Here is a 13,564-nt window from a genome sequence, read left to right on the forward strand (position 1 = left end):
TGCTATGAAATACGTGCTATGTGTTTATATATTGTTGATTATTTGAGATGGGTGTGGAATGGATGTTTTATATAGGTTTTAAATGAGTTAAACTGTATATTATTTTATATCTACAAATATGTTGAGTAGAACATGGGTAGACGAAATAGTTGGTGTATGATGAAGGATGAGTTTGAGGATGAGACGAAAGATAAACCTCGGTAGCTATGGATTTAGTACTGTAAAGATAAACCTCGGTAGCTATGGATTTAGTACTGTATAGATGAACCTTGGTAGCTATGGATTTAGTACCGTATAGACTAATGCTGGTAGCTATGGATTTAGTACTGTTAGATAGACGATGATAGCTATGGACTTAGTACCTACACTGGTAGCTATGGATTTAGTACCCGATGAATGAACCATAGCAGCTATGGAATTAGTGCCTAATAAAGAATCCTGGCAGCTATTGTCTTAGTGCCTAATAAAGAATCCTGGCAGCTATTGTCTTAGTGCCAAATAAAGAATCCTGGCAGCTATTGTCTTAGTGCCTAATAAAGAATCCTGGCAACTATTGTCTTAGTGCATAATAAAGAATCCTGGCAGCTATTGTCTTAGTGCCAAATAAAGAATCCTGACAGCTATTGTCTTAGTGCCTAATAAAGAATCCGGGCAGCTATTGTCTTAGTGCCTAATACGGAGTGAACGAATAGATGACTCTTAGGGTAGACCCTTAAGAGTAAGGAAGATAATGGGGATGGGTAATTGGGTTGATTGTTTGATGATTGAATATAATAATTATATTATTGTGGGTTGAAAACCCTATATGCTCACCAGGCTCCCAAGCCTGACCCACTCAGTTTTCTTTGCATTACAGGTAATGGTACAAGAGTATAAGTTGGTGGACTTGACGAGAGATTTTGGATTATAGATCAGCAGTTATAAATGACTGTTGTAAGGTCTATTTTATACTGTTTATGCTTTTGGTCTGTATCGGAACATGACATCTCGAGATTTTGTTATTTAATGAAAATACATTTCTTTAAAGAAATGTTTTGATAAATTCTAATCACATTTTGTTTTGGGAACAAATTCTGCAACTGATTTCTTTAAAAGATTACTCTGATTTAAAAAAAAAAGCATAAACAAATCGGTCTTTTCTGGCCGTGAAATTGGGGATGTCACAGAATGAACGAGGAATAGCTGATTCTTAGGGTAGATCCTTAAGAGTAAAGAAGATAATTGGGATGGGTAATTGGGTTGATTGTTTGATGTTTAAACATAATAATTATATTATTGTGGGTTGAAAAACCTATGTACTCACCAGGTTTCCCAACCTGACCCACTCAGTTTATTTGAATCACAGGTGTCAATATGAAGTTACATTACATCGAGAGATTAAGGAGATATAAATCACTAGTGATAATGAATGTAAGTTCTGTTTATGCTTATGTTTCTGTATTGACGATGACATCCCAATGTTTTAAAATGAATAAAATACATTTCTTCGGAAATTATTTGATAACGTCTTTATCATGTTTTTTTTGGGAACAAATTCCGCAACATTTTTATTAAAAAGGGTACTCTGATTTTTATAAAGCGTAAACAAAAAAATCGGTCTTATCTGGCAGTGAAAATGGGGATGTCACATGAAATGCGATGTAGTTCGTTGGTGGTCTGGTGCTCCATTGCTGAAAGACATTGTTATTTGATTTGACTATGGAGTTAGGGATTTAAAGGAAGACGATGGTCCTCAAAGATTCGACTGGTGATGATGAATGTTCAGTTGTAGTTGTTTCGACTTTTGGAGGTTCAGAGAAGGCTACTTTGGTAATAATGCACTATCATGATCTCACTATTCAAACTATTCAAATATATTCCATTCTTTTAATCAAATGTATCCATTATTTACGAATGTATTCTCAATTAAACAGAAAACTTTGGTAGAAACATCTACTGTGCTACTCAACAGTGTACGTTAGGTAAAGGTTTCTTTTCAACACTTTCAACCCCGTTTTTCACTTTGCATTGTGTTCCATCATAACAACAGTATAAACCTCCCACATAATTTGGTTTTAAAGGTCGACAATATTCATCCACTTTCACAATTTACAAGTTACATATGCATCAACAAATCCATCACAAAAAAACTCATCAAAACCTTTTAAAGATAACTAAGGGGTGGCTTTTTTTAACTTCTATGATTGTTTCTTTTAGTACATGATATATACATGCATTCAATACATCTAATTTCATCTGTTGCACCTTGAATATCAATTGGATGAACATTAAACAACCATTTCTCTTCATATCCGATAGGACCTTCAAGTAGATTACCCACTTCAATTCCATAAGGATCGGGAACATGTGTATTTGTATTTCGTTTTTCAGATCCCAAACCAAGATTGATTTGGGATTTACTTCAAAGTTAACTTTACCGGTCATACCTTTTGATGTCTTTAGAGTTTTAAATTCTTTTTCCTCCGAAAGCTAAATCAATGTCACTTTCAAAGCTTTAAAGCAACTCTTTTTTGACATCCAAAGTCAAAACGTAGCTTTTTGGTAAAGATGGGGAGTAATCTTGTATCGATATCATCTGGATTACACATGTTATTTGAAATTGTTTTGGTGATAGCATTAGTTGTTTAGTAATTGAAGTCAGGGATGATATAAAAAAGTTATCTCTGCAATCTAGGGTTTGCATAATATCACATTTTACTTTCTGCTACTTGATTTACATTAAAGTGAATAAATGATGGAACCTAACCTGCATTGATATATTTGTATATGGACAGATGACAACTGTAATGCCAATTGTTCAAGACCAGTTTTCTGGAGCACGATGTCAGAAGAGGACCTCTACAGGTCAACTAGTCAACTGTCTAGTCATTGTAGTCAAGAAACATTTGTCGACCATGATAGGGCCTCTGTACCAGAGGCTAAACAATCCTAAAGAAATTCTAGGAAATCATTTAGATGCAATGGAAGTAGTTTTATAAGGTCACCAGCACCACATATGGAAGCTTCCATCACTACTAGAAAAATACCCTTTAATGACGCGCAAACCATGACACGCGCTGTTTTACGATACACAAAAGTGTGTGCCCTAAAAGTAATGTCAGTTCTTCCAAAATGTGAAGGATTTAGGACGCGCATTTTTGCGTGCCCTAAAATTTGTGTTAAAAAAACAAAAAAAAAACGCGGAGGGCACCTATCTTAAAAAGCGTATCGTGAAATCATGTCGCTTTATATATTTTTTAATGAAACGCGCATCTTCATCTTTAGTAGCAGAGGGAAAAGGAATTCCCAAAAAAAATTAGAAAAGTTGAAAACCCCGCCATGGTGATTTAGGGTTGGTTCCGTCTCCATCTCTCGTTCACTTCCATCTCAACTTTCTCTTCCATCTACAATCTCTCTTTCCAGTGATGAAGGTTTCTCATGATTTTTTGTTGTACTTACAAGCCCTAGGTCCTGATACGTGATGCGTGCGTATCTTGAAATAAGCTGAATCATTAATTGAAATTTTGCAGCGAAGTATGGATCTAAATCAGAAGCGAACCAAAACGGTTGACCGAGTCGATCCGGTTGATCCTGCTGAGGTGTCGCCGGAATCAACTCCGGTGTATCCGTTTCCTGACGAGGTTCTAGAACCGATGCTCTCGCAGATAAACTCTCACAAGGACCGCAGTTCCGTGTCTCTAGTATGTAAAAACTGGTACAACATTGAGCGGTGGAGTAGACGTCATGTGTTTATCGGAAATTGCTACTCGGTGTCGCCAAGGATTGTAGCCGGGAGGTTTCCTCATATTCGGAGCATGAACTTGAAGGGGAAACCGAGGTTTTCAGATTTCAATTTAGTACCGGAGGATTGGGGAGCTGATGTTCATCCATGATTGAGTGTTCTCACCAAAGCGTATCCATTCCTGGAGGAGCTGAGACTGAAGAGAATGACAGTTAGCGACGAGAGTTTGGAGTTTATGGCGACGAACTTTCCAGAGTTTAAAGCTCTGTCTCTATTGAATTGTGTGGATTTAGTCCTGATGGGTTGAAATCTATTGCTACTCATTGCAGGGAAAATTTCTACTTTTCTTCTCAATGTTAGAGCTAAATATGTTCTCCAAGGTGCATCAATCACTTTATTTGTTCAACATTTGTCGTCCCAATTCATATGAATTTGTTAAATTAGGTTTCGTTTGGTGTAAGAGACATAAATCTGATCACTTTACTCTTGTGTTTGATCTTGATGTTATCAGATCACACTAATTTTTTTGTTATTGTTTGAAAATTTTGAAGATCTGTAAGCTTTAAACATCATATCCATTTTGTTGAAGATCTGATACCCTCTTATCTACAGAGCAGTTCCCAGCTGGTACCCTATTTTTCCTTATCTCCTGTGCAAGTTTAAACTGTTCTTTCATTGTGTCTGCTAAAACTTACTGAAGATCACTTCTCTTAAAATATGAATATATTTCCTATATTATATAACAAGTTTGAGGTAGTATAGGTGGCTTTCCTCAAGATCAGGTAGCTCTACAAAGTCACCAATTGAAGAAAAATTTCTGTCACAACAACCTCAAGCTCCAACTGGATGGCCAAATTTTCTGTATGTATGTTCTTTTTTCTCATATGGATCTATTCAGCTCCACTGGTATGAATGGCCACTAAATCAAAGTGGCACATCTGAATGGTTTTGCACAAGCTACTCCAAAGACTAGCACCACCAATCAGATTCATAAAGCTTATGGAAGCTCTGACCGTTTTCCTTCTGCTCATACATGGTAAGATAATCATGTTTCTCTGTCAAATTACCTTTTTGCCCCTAAGTGAGACCGATTTTTCACTTCTATTCACAAATTTAGTATTTTTTGTTGGCTTGAATCAGCTATCTGATATAGAAATAGACAATGTATGTTTAAAAAAAATCAAAAAATGTATAGTCTTTGATGGATTTTTGGTTCATGGCCTTTATTTTACTATTCTACCCCTCAAAGTTTTACTCTTTGATGGATTGAATCAGCTATAAATAAAATCAAAAAACTAGACAAGGCTTGAATCAACTATATTCTTATATTTGTAATCCATAATTTTTCAGCAAATTTGCTTTATTATTTGTTATAAGTAAAATCTTTCTTTTTTAAGGAGTTAAACTATATGTTAACCATTCTATTCTTCCTTCATATAAAATATTTTAATTTTGTAGGTTATATTGTCTCCAGAGGCAGATCCTCCTGTTGTCAAGTTGATGGATTACAAGTAAATTGCATCTCATATTCTAATTTGTAATTTTACTTATCTGTCTTTTAAAATTCCAAATCCTGTTTGATATTTATTACCATTTTCAACAAATTTCGCAGCAAAGTATGAGCAACAAAAGAAGAAATGAGATCAGCAGAAGAAAAGTTCTGGTGAATTTCCAAATTTTCTTAACATTAGTTCATTAATACAAGAAAAATAAAATAAAAAAAATATTGACAGAAATAGATGTAATTTGATGCCAGCTCATCGTGTGGATCAAAAGGAGCTTACATTGTAATTGAAAACAATATAAACTTTTATCTTCATTTTTATTACTAGTTACAACATCGATGTGCATGATTACATTGTGCATTTGAAAGCTGCTCAGAAGTTTCTAAAAGATGGTGACAAGGTTTTTTTAATAATTCATTTGATCTCTCTATTTGTTATTGTGTGTGTGTGTGTTTTTTAATTGAAATGTGATGATTTTTATCATGTACTTTTTGGTAATTTGACAGGTGAAACTAATAGTGAACTTGACGGGACGTGAAAACGAGTTCAAAAATAATGCGATTGATCTTATTAGACGTTTCTGTGATGATGTAGGGGAGGTATGTGTATATGATATGACAAGGGCGTTTACGTCTTTTTGCACAACGTTGTATTTTGAAAAATATAAAAAAAATTTAATGTGCAACTAGAGATTGAGGAGATCAAGAATTTTAGGGACAGGAACATGACATTGGTGTTGGTTCCAAACAAAGTTGTTCTACAACAAAAAGAAACACCAAAGAAGAAAGAAAAGTCAACTGGGACTGAAGTATCTGTAACTGCTTCTGTATCACCATGATTCTAGGATTTGATTTTGATTTTATTCCTCAAATTTTAACAGATTCATGAATTGTGGCTCACCCCTGCAGCTTTCTGAATGCAAGCTTATTTTAGTGCTGGATTAAGTGGAGGTTTCTTGATTCTATCTTTAGCTTCTTTAATGATTCCTGATTTAATGACACTTATGTGTTGTATGGATAAAACAGTAAGTGATGTTTGGATATGAGTAAATGACCGTTTTACCCTTGTATATATACTCATACTATCATTTTCGTGTCAGAGTATTTGGACCAAAATTGGCCTTTACAACACCATGATGTTGTTAATATTTGGTTGGGCATGTTGCTTTTGTGTTTCCCTTTTCTATTATTTCCAATTACATGTACAGAAGTAGGGGTGAGTCATCTCAACACAACACCAGATGAACACACACACAAATTAATCAATCTATTTCTTTTCTATTTTAAATTTTCATTTATCTAACCACAATTTAATAATTTAATTAGTTGGTAATTTGGTGGGCTGGTCTAACCATGAGTTGTCTCTGTTGCATTTGCATTCAAGCAAGTCTTTTTATTTAAACCATTTATTTTAAATTTGTCATTTTTAATCAATTAATTAAAAATCAAGGTCTTTTAATTGTTTTTTTGGTCTAAATGAAGAAGATATAGAGAATTGGAGTTGATTTGATGCTATTTAAAGATGATTAGGTCATTCAAATAGTTTTTGGACATATTTGCCCATGTTGCTGGTGGAAACTAGCTTGTTGTGCAGATAGCCAAGGATTTTAAGGCTCATGTATGCAAATTCGGGGACTTCAATACTCCCACTTTCTTATAAGGTACTTCTAAAGTTTGTTGATTGTTTGATTAATAAAACTTATTTTGTTTCATCTAATGCTTCAAGCCCTTACTTGCCATCCATGCCCGGTGGACAGCCGCCCATGACACCAAGTTTAACATTTTTACCTGGTACACCAGGTGGCAAGCCAATGACACGAAGGATCGGGTTATATAGTTAGGGATGTAGTATCATGTTATATAGTTAGGGAAAACCCCTTAATAACAATGTACAATTAGATCCCCTTAATATCAATGTATTACAATTTTTTGATAACTTGTTTGACATGATGTTATTGGATGAAATTGATTGTTTTGGTATATATTTGCTTATATATTTTTGTATTATGCGTAAATGAGTACCGTAAAGACGCGTCGTAAATGCATATCGGAAATGGTTACTGAAGTTTATGACACGCAAATGCATGTCATCCTCATTTATGACAGGGGCTTCCTTGATACGCATTGTGTGTCATAAACACGCACGTCGTAAGGTTACGACACGCAAATGAGTGTCGTCTTCCTTTATTACAGGGCCTTCCTTGATACGCATTGCGTATCATAATTGCGCGTCGTAAATGCGTGTCATAAATGCGCGTCGTAGATAGACGACGCGCAAAAGCGTGTCGTCTCTCGTTATGACAGGGCCTTCCTTGACACGCATTTGCGCATCGTCTGAGCGTTTTACGACACGCATTGCTCGTCGTAAAATGATGTTTTTTAGTAGTGCATGATTCTAGTTGTAGTAACTGATGCAAATGTTCTACAAAAGGACCAAGGATCTTCTTATCCTGGAAAATACAACATTTCAGGTAAAATAAAATACTACCTTACTAATACTTTAACATTATTTCTATATTTTTTCTCACTTTTTACACTTGAGGCTAAACAGAAAACAACTGTATCTGGGAAACGAACTGATAAGAGAAATGGAAAAGTTCCTAAAAGCAAATGTGATTCTTTTTAGTTCATATGATGATGGAAATAACATACTTGTTATGTATTTTTTGGAAATAAATTATTCTTTGGTAATACACTTTATAAAATGTTATTTGATTTTTGGTCGAGGGTATATAGTTCGAAACATGATATTTTGAATTTGGAAAACATGTAGATGAAGTGTCACTAAATGAGCTTTTTGATGGTAGTTACAAGTGTCCTGATTCCATTAAAGACAAGGAAAAGAGAACATAAGTTCTAAATGGAAGTATTTTACTATCAGTCAAAGAAGCTTGCTCAATTCTTCAACTTTAGAAGTCTGGTCAAACTAGTCAAACCCCAAATATGGCACATGTAGATGGTAATCATAACCATAATGTTTCCTCTTGCTTACCAAATGTTGTAAGCTCTTTAGCGATCATGAATGATGACAATAAAGGAGATGTAGGAGATTCATCTGCTTGTAACAAGGTTAGTTCAAGTTTAATGTTTTTGTTCTAGTGTTGTCTGGTTGAAGTGTAAATTACAAATTTGGTCCCTGTAGTATACTCATTTGTTTTTTTCTGAATAAAAAACGTAAAAATGAATATTGTCTAAATAAATCATATGTGATTGGATACATATAATCACATGTGATTAAACACAAGAGCATAACTATTGAATCGAGAACGCAAAAATGAAATTTGTCAACATAAATCATATGTGATTAGATAATATAATCACATGTGATTATATGTATATAATCACATTTGAATTAAATAGACAACATTCGTTATCACCTTCTCGATTCAATACTTGTTCTTGTGTATTTAATTACATGTGATTTTTGTGCACAAGATTCATTTTCACGTTCTCAAATAAATAGTTGTTCTTTGTCCATATTAATCATACTTTATTAAATACATATAATCTCATGTTATTAAATACATAAGAAAAATTATTGAATTGAAAGCGCGAGAACGAATCTTGTCCATATAAATCATATGTGATTATAAAAGTATAATCACATGTGATTATATACATGGGAACAACTATTGAATCAAGAACGCAGAAATAAATCTTTTTAACATAAATCATATGTGATTAAATACACATAATCATGTGTGATTAAATTAATGAGACCCCCTACTAAATAAAAAACGTGACAAATATAGTCTACATCAATCATATGTGATTGGATACATATAATCACATGTGATTATATGTATCTAATCACATATGATTTATATGGAAAAGATTCATCTTTGCGTTCTCAATTCAATAGTTGTTCTTTATCCACTTTAATCAAATGTGATTAAATACATTTAATCATATGTGATTATATGTATCTAATCACATATGATTTTATGAAAAAAAACAAATCTTTTCCATATAAATTATATGTGATTAAATACGGATAGTCACATGTGATTATATCATTGTTGCAAAAACAGCCTAAGCGGCCTATTAATCACATACGAGAACAGCTATAGAGTCAAACACATAAAAACATTTTTTTCCATATAAATCATATTTGTTTAAAAATATAATTACATGTGATTAAATACACGAGACCAACTATTGAATCATAAATGCAAAAGTAAATATTTTCAAATTAAATCATATGTATGACTCGATGTTTAAAATGATAAATTTTACTGGTATTTGTGGGACGTTACATATAAGGTATACTAGGATGCTCAAGATTGTTCAAGGATGCTCGGATGTTGAAGATGCTTAAGGTGGATGCCCCAAATGACATGATGCACCATTTTGAGGGAGAATGTGCCATCATGATGGAGGATACTCCATCATGATGCGCCATGAGCATTCCTAATGATCCATCTTGGTTCATGATGCTCCATCATGTGTTTTGTTGATACTCATGCAATGTATCTCAATGATGAAGGTTCTAGAAGCGATTATGTGGCAGATTGTAATTGTTTGGCACCTTTCATGAGCCTATGGATTAATAGGCTTGGGTTATTAGGATTTTAGGTTTGATCCCTAGTCTATAAAAAATGATGTGTGCTAGTCATTTGTTCGTGTCTTGACTTCTAGTGAGTAGGCAAATATCTGTTGAATTGTACATGTAACCTCTATTTGAGAACTCATAAATAAAGAATACTCACCTCCTGTCGTAGACGAGCTTGTGGACTTGTGGTTTCGTGTTTTATCCGCGTTACTTCCTAACATAATGGATTTGGAATTTGCATTTTGTAGGATTTGGATTAAAAAAGATTTAAGGTTGATAAAAAAATTGAAATTGTTTGGTATGAAAGAGATTTGAAGTGTATTTAAGATAAATGACAAAAACATTTAATAAAAATCTTATGTTTATTATTTTTGTAACAAACCAATATTAAAACTTTTTTTGATTATGTTGTTTTAGTGATTTAAATATGTTATTATTCCATTAGTTTGTTTTTAAACACCCCCTTTCCAGAAAGAGGGGGGGGGGGGGGAGGGTTGAACATTTAGTAGTTGAGATGCGAAATTCCACATAGAAGATCCAATGTTCAACCTTTGCATGCCCAAATTACTATTATTGATATGTGATTGACCTCGCACATGAGAGTTTATAAGGGTATATATGAGTCGTTCAAATAGTATTGTTTACCATTTTTAACCCCCATCCCTTTACAACTTAACTCATTCGTCAAGGACGGTAATTGGCATTTACAATATTAGAGTTAAATTTCTAGATTTATATTTGTCTGTGTCTTTCGGATTCTATTTGTATTTTCTTCTATTTATACCATTTCTACCGAATCTATTTGGAATGTCAAATTTATTTGGTTCATCCCATGAAAACACATTGGAGTATTATCCATTTGATGATAAGAACTTCTTAATGTATAAGAGCAAAACAATGCTCCATGCAAAAACATAGATTTCAAGATGATGCAAATCATAAATGGGGATCCATATGAGCCCATTGGTTAATTCCACTAAAAATAAAATGACATTTAGTGGCATAAAAAATGTGCCACTAAAATACTTGTAGGTTTTAGTGGCACTATTTTTATGACACTATTTAACTGCTAAATTAAATATTATTTTCATGCTTTTAGTAACACATTTTTAACACAACAATATTATATTAATAAATACGTTCCATTTTTTTAATTTTAAATGGAATATAAAACAATAATAAGACAATTAAGATAATAAATAGAAACATAATATCATTGCTTCAATGGTTCAATTCAAACTTGTCTAACAATAATATTCTTAATATTTAAAACACAAATGTCTTAAAAAAATCAATAAGTCTAAATGTTGTGCTAGTATTGTTAACCAAAAAACAAAAATGATATAAAAAAAACGATCCATGAAGCTTCCTTTGAAACACAAATCTCCATGGACTTCCATTTCATTCTCCCTTTCTTGTTTACTTCCTTTGAAACCTGGAATTAGAAAGAATAAAAAATGTTAACAAAAAAAGTTGATCCATGAAGCTATTACTATTTAATTGAGTAAAGTTAAAGAGAGCATTAGAAGAAGACATAAAAATTATGCATACATGAGAGGATTGGGGCAACCGTTACACCGCACATACCATATTGAAACTATACATATCTCAATCAACCAAATTAAACTTTCTAATAAAACATGAATTTTTTTTCTAATTAATAGAATTTTAAGGGTCACATTACTCACATACATGTCTGATTAACTTTCAACCAATTTATAGGAATGACCACCACCATAACCATTTGATTTCTTATGTTTTTTCCTATTGTGAAATGTTGAATCATCAGCCAAAATTACGTTTCTACCCCTGCTAAAGCTAGACATTCTTTCAAATGCCTTGTTTACAAGATCACTCCCTTCTGAAGCCGAAGTTGGAGTTGTTGGTATAGAATCCACAAACGACCATAAAGCTGATGAAAACCACGAACCCGTGTCATTGCCATTGTCCAAGTCATTTTCAGGACATTGATTTACATAAAATTTGGAATTCACTTCGATTATTACACCTAGGAAAATCACGCAAAATAGAAAAAGAAAAAAAATTGTGTAATCAACTATTGACTACATATTATATATGTAATATGTCGGATGAGGAGCTCTTAAAAAGCATGGTCTTGAACTCCCCGAGAAAAGCTCAGAGTTCTCATGTCATTGGCATCTAGACACAAGCTCTTAAAATGTTAGAGCATATCATCCATAAATGCAAGAAATAGCAACCTACTTTCATTTATTTCTTCATTATTTAATTATAGCATCCTACTTTCAACCTTCTTTCTTTTAGAAAGCTCTTCCCAACATTTTACCACATTACCCTTTACTCTAAATAATCACTTAAAGATTAATGAAATTTATTTTTATGTGTGAGGTAAGAACAAATGTATCTTTATTTGAGAAGGGTAAAGTGATCATTTACTCAAACTTAGACATTCATTCGATCTAAAAACAGAAACAGTCTCACTTACTCAATGGGTGTTTCGTTTGGACTTGATGCAAAAAGAATCACTTAGAAGGTAAAGTGTGGCAAAAGATCTTTTTCCCATAAAGTTTCAACTTTTTTACAAAAATTTCAAACATTATTTATCATGTTTAATGGGAATAAAAAAAAGAAAAAGGCCCTGAGTACCTGATGATGGATGAGAAATAGCTTGTTGAGTTGTTTGAGTAGTTGTGATGCTGTTATCTCCATGATTGTTGTAATCCCACAAATCACAACTTATTTGAAATTCATCATTACCATGATTCAAAACTTCACTCCCAAGACCCGAGTTTTCAGGTCCATACTCCACAAACCCTGAAATCAATTCATGGTAGAAATCGAATTCCGCCAAAGACCCAAACTCCGGAATGGAATCGGTAATTCCGGTTTGTGGACCAACCAAATCATCCATTTCAAGAAAATCTTTCAAATCACAACTATTCCCAGTCTCTTCCACTTCCGGGACCTGAGGAAGAATCTCTGGTTCATCAATAATTTTGTTCAAAAACTCAACAATATCATTTGTAAACACATTCTCCTCTTCTTGTCGCAAAATTTTCACATCATTCACCGGAACCGGAATCAGATTCCGTTTTTGTACCAAAAAAGCATCAACATCCACACAATCTTCATCATTCCATTCCTCCTCGACAAATGGAGCCCCGTATTGCTCCCCGTTTTTGGGTCAGGGCACGCTTTTCTTAAAGATTTTGTAAAGGACATAGTGTTCTTGGGTAAACGAGCATCTTTTGAGCTCCAATCGGTTCGTCTGCCTGAAGGTGCCCGACCTTGGTAATAGAAATTGGCTTAAAAAATAGTGTTTTCGAAGCGACTTGCAGCAAATTACAAGAAATTGGATTAAAAAGAAACTCAAAAAACTTCTGACCAACAACAATTGACTTTGAAAATATGGAAATTCTAGAACGGTGTAGATACAAACCTTAAAGTGTATCAAGGGTGAGCTTTCAGTAGGATAGAGAAGGCGAATGGAGATATCGATGGGAAGAGCTGGTATATATTACCTGATAAACTTATAAAAGACATTTAAAATACAATTCATTCGTATATTACATTTAAAATAAAATTCATTCGTATATTTTGTATATTTTGTATATTTTGCATCAAATATTATGTATCAAAAATAAAAATATTTAAGGTCAAAGTTGAAGAATAAAGATTTCAAAAGTCAAATGTGGACAATTAATTTGGGACAGAGGTAGTAATAAAATTTCTATAGGTATTTTGGGTGAGCGGGAATTAAAATTTAGGGAAAGCGGGAATGAACTTTTAGCAAGCAACGGGAATGAAA

General features: G+C 33.4%; 2 pseudogenes across 1 annotated transcript; one reads left to right on the forward strand and one right to left on the reverse strand.

Annotated features, from left to right (window-relative positions):
- The first annotated feature begins 1,725 nt into the window (after nucleotides 1-1,725).
- LOC145139573 (translation initiation factor IF3-2, chloroplastic-like) lies at nucleotides 1,726-6,064 on the forward strand (annotated as a pseudogene).
- A 4,906-nt stretch (nucleotides 6,065-10,970) lies between these two features.
- LOC145139575 (uncharacterized) lies at nucleotides 10,971-13,273 on the reverse strand (annotated as a pseudogene). Its single transcript, XR_013721944.1, has 3 exons — nucleotides 13,196-13,273; nucleotides 12,403-13,087; nucleotides 10,971-11,212 (listed from the first exon to the last, which is right to left on the reverse strand). The product of XR_013721944.1 is annotated as an uncharacterized LOC145139575 (transcript).
- Nucleotides 13,274-13,564: the final 291 nt, after the last annotated feature.

The sequence above is a fragment of the Lactuca virosa genome, chromosome 9 (genome assembly GCF_052849685.1).
Source record: "Lactuca virosa cultivar CGN04683 chromosome 9, Lactuca_virosa_CGN04683_v6, whole genome shotgun sequence".
In the NCBI taxonomy this organism is placed as follows: Eukaryota; Viridiplantae; Streptophyta; class Magnoliopsida; order Asterales; family Asteraceae; genus Lactuca; species Lactuca virosa.